This window comes from Suricata suricatta, chromosome 5 (genome assembly GCF_006229205.1).
Source record: "Suricata suricatta isolate VVHF042 chromosome 5, meerkat_22Aug2017_6uvM2_HiC, whole genome shotgun sequence".
Lineage (NCBI taxonomy): Eukaryota > Metazoa > Chordata > Mammalia > Carnivora > Herpestidae > Suricata > Suricata suricatta.
The window spans coordinates 16,218,410-16,223,049 of NC_043704.1; positions in this window are offsets into that span (position 1 = coordinate 16,218,410).

Genomic DNA, 4,640 nt, shown 5'->3' on the forward strand with positions numbered 1-4,640 from the left:
ATGGGTTCACTTCACCATACTGTGTTATGACCGCACGTATGATCTGTCTTGGTGAATATTTCAATGTGCACTTGAGAAGATTGTGCACCATGCACTTGTTGGATTTATTGTTATATAAATAAAAATTTAAGTATTCAATCAGATCAAGTTGATTGATGATATTACCCAAATTGGCTATACCCACACTTTTTTTTTAGTATATTTGTACTATCAATTATTGAGAGGGGAGTGCTAAAATCTCTAACTTTATTTGTGGGTTTCTTTCTAATTTATTTCAGGCAGCTTTGGCTCCATTTATTTTGAAATTCTGCTAATAGGAGCCCACATATTTAGAGCTATTATGTCTTCTTGATGAATTGACCATTTTGCCCTTAGGAAATGACCCAATTTCTGGCAATACTTTGTCTTTAAGAGCACTTTGCTGGATATTAACATAGCTATTCCAGGTTTCTTATGATTAGCATTTTCATGGTATATCTTTCTATTTTGTCACTTGTAGCCAAGGTGTGTCTATTTTTCAAGAGTCTCATTTTTTGTCTCCAAGCAGGATTTTCATTGAAAATCGGGAACTAAGCCATCTATACCTACAAGTCTTTCTGGATTTCTTTAGTCCAGCCAGCTTAAGTGGTGTTTTAGACTAGCTATCAAGGTAATTTTTGTTATTCTCTTTTATTTTTATTTGTTTGCTTCTTATTTTTAAGTCAGTACTTGTCAGAGCACATTTGTATATACTTTACTCTTTTTGGATAAACATTTTATGATCAATGATGAAGACCCTCTTTCTAGCTCCAGAGTTATGTGGTGAGTACCTGTTTCTAAATGGATTCTCTTTCTTTTGACATTAAGCCACCAAAGAGAAAATCTTTCTATTAAAAACATTTTTATATGCAGTTTTGTCCAGCACCCAGTTCAATAAGCATCCTTAGAATATATGCAAAGTAAATGTATTGCAGGCTTGACATTGATGATAGTGGAATAATTCCTTTGAATAATTTAGCATTTTAGTGAATACAAGTGAAAGAATGCCAGACATCCAGGAAAAAACAACAAAAAAATCAAGGCCTTATCAAATGATTACCTGAATTTAATCTAGTTTCTCCTGCTGATTTTCTTCCTTTACCTTCTAATTCTTGTCTCTGCACCACACAGAACTGATTCATTTCCCTTCTCTTTAATTAGCCTCTCCCTTCCTGGATTTTACTCAGTGACTCATATAATACTTAAATCTCTCCCCCAAGTGCCAAACCCTCCCTAATTCCTTCTCCCTCGGATTTGTATGTAGCTTCCTCCACCTTTGTTGATACTCTCAACATGAATTATTAGTCAATTAGACTTGAGGTGGCCAACCCTGTCTTGCTCCTTGGCCCCATGAGGCCCACCTGCTCCCTTAGCAGGCCTACCGACAACTGTGTTCAGTGTAAGTTTTGCTTCTTTGTTTTCTGGCTTCTAAAATAGATATGCAGAGAAGCAATCCTGTGATCTTGCTTAAGAGACTTTTCTGAAGATGACATGAAAACTCTGTCCTTGCCAGAAGACAGTCAAGATAAGGCTAAGCTCACATAGTTAGAACACCGTCCGAAGGATGCACTGAGTGTCAAGTCTGAGTGATGAAATTAGCTTCATTTGACCCCAAGGCTAACCTTGCCCAACAATGACATAGCTCTGGGGTCGAATTTTGGTGGATTAACTCCAGGAAAATTATTTCATTCCTTGTGACTCATTGGACTCATTTAACAAATGAGAATGAGCCTATCTATCTTAAAGGTATGTTGTTAGGCATAAATGTAATAAATATGTAAAGCATGGAGCAATGTTGCTTTAGTGGTAGAGAGAGGAAAAGCAATTGCTACATCAGTAATAAACTGTATTTCTTTTTTTTCCCCAAATAATTAGGCATTTTCAGGTACATACAGAGGGCAGGCTGTAGGAGTTCTGCTAGGTAACAATCAGAAGATGATAAAGAAGTGAACTCACTCCAAGGAAAGGGTAGAGTATTGTCATGATCTTTGTTCAAAAGAAAGTGTCCTTCTATGAGAACAAGTACATTCAGTCCACTCTATGTGGCACATATCCCCTTACCAGTCCTTCTACATTTTAAGCCAATTTTCTAGGGAGAGAGAAACATTGAGAGAAAAAAAAAAAACAAAAAAACATGGCCATCCCACTACATATCTCCATAGATGTAGAGAGCTTTGGAATGCCTATACACAAACAGGACTGAAGATAAAGCTGGCTCACTTGGAAGTCTCCTTTGAAACATACTGGAGCACTGACCAGAAGAAGGGGAACAATATACAACAGAAAGGAGGTAGAAGGAACAGTGAATATGTCTTCTTGAGGCCCGATCAGTGAGCCAACCCTTGCTACTCTACGGCATTTAAAAACACATTGGTGTCTTCCATCTGTAGTCCACACATGACATTTGCAAAACAGTCAGATTTGGGGGCTGTGCTGTAGACCTGGAGTATAACCTCATGATAGTGACTTCTCATGTATGTTTTAAACCTGTAGTGGGAGGAAACCAGGATATAATGTTTGAAGTAAAATGATAGCTAAAAGGCCTACTGCATTTGGCCCACATAGGGAACCCATAAACCAGCTGAAAGAAATTTGAAAGCATCTCCTATTTTGCCAATCTGTTAGATGGGACTGGACAAAATAAATAAGAATAGTTTATGTATTTGTGATCCTGTTTTAATTTTAACATTGACTCACTTGAACAAACATGTATTTTACATGATGTCTGGGGATTGTCCATGGCAAATTACTTTAAAAATATAAATAGTAATGAATAATTTACATTATTGATTGTAAGAAGTGCAAATAAACACAGAACACTTACTACTTCTAAATTCACTAAGGTGAATTCCCTGAGTGTAAACTAGAGTATATACATTTCAGTTGAATCTTGAGCTTGGAAAATACCAAATGCTCCATTTTTAAATTCTTGCTAATAATATAGTCAGATTTCTAGGAAACAGTATCACATACAGATATCATTTAAACTTAATTTATAGGCCTTGGTCTCCTTTAAATTATTCAGGTGACATGATTAAACAGTTCCCAAAGTATGTTCCAATAAACAATATCTGAAGAAATAATATTTTAAATGATTTTATGGTTAAAGACATTTGGTGAGTTTATATTATACCCATTTTTTAATACTTGGTGATTTGAACTAGCTATGAGCATATTAAAATCCCAAATAATTTCCACAGTAAAGAAGACTTAAAAGGCTTAACCCAAAGTTTCCAGAACCCATTAACCATGGAACTCAGTTATTTGAAATAGCATCTTTTAAGAACTTGGAAACTGAAGGTTGGAAAATGCTGATATCAGTGTAATTGTTTTGCAACATTTCAAGTTCTAATTAATTGTGTTTCTATATTTTATTTCCTTAACTTGTATCAAGAGCTTAATTTTAACTGTCATCACACAGAATTATCAAAGAATTATCATAGATAGAAATGTGAAAGGGCCCATATATTACTTGGTGCATAGTTGGCACAAAGTAAGAGCTCCCTTAATTAAATACAATTAATAATGGGCAACTGATTCAGTTGGATATTGATAATAAAGAAGACATACCTTTAGAATACTGCTTTCAAACTAATTTTTACCTTATTTACTGTTAAAAAGAAATACACACACATGCACATACAGTGTAACTTAAAGTTTCAATAACACACTATTATTTCTTCTTGCAATGTAATCTATATTCTATTTGTGTTACTCTAGTCAACATCTTAATTTTAAATCTGATTGTGTCCTAATAAACTGATTTTGTAGGCACTAGTGATTTGAAAAATTCAGTTCTAAGAGCTTAACGTCCACCGCAAAATTCTGTCACCTAAAGATGGAACAAAATTATCTGTTTTTATTGCACAGATCTAGACCTGACTATTATGAGATGAAATGGTTTGCATCACACTCACAAACCACAAATTCTAATTAGGAAATTTATCCATGGGGTTAGTGTTCAGAATTTGGATCTACCTTACTTAGAGACTTACATTGACCACCTGTGTCTAAAAGGCTGTACTTGGCACCTCAAAGTTCCTATTAGAAATGAATATGTTAATTGTCATAGTATTTTATAATTCTTTGTTTAATTTTACAATCTGGAGTACCACATCCTTTGACAATCAGAAATTCTTCCATGTGTTTACATCATAGATAATTACATTGGGATATCTAAATCCATGCTTTAGATATAGATTCCTAATTTCTGGTCTTCTTTGTTACTGAAAAATAAAATTGTACAAAATTTTTGTATGTCAAAGATTCTGATTCAATTCTCATTTTTCTCCTATAGTAAGTTTTTTGATTGACAGATTGATAAACAATGTTTATTCATTAAAAATTTATAATGGGAGGTCAATCCTTTTAAGTTCATTAAAAGTCTTTAATGGAAACTAAATTTCAAGACACTGCCCTAAGGAAACACACACACATGCATATATATATATATACACACACACACACATATATATGCATTCCAAATGAATATCTACTTTCTGTGAATACCTCCATATATTTCCTGAAAAACAACCACAACAAACATAAATCAGAGACAAATGATTCAAATGTTCAGAGAAAAATCTATGAAAATAAAATAAATGCATTTTTTAAAGTTTCCA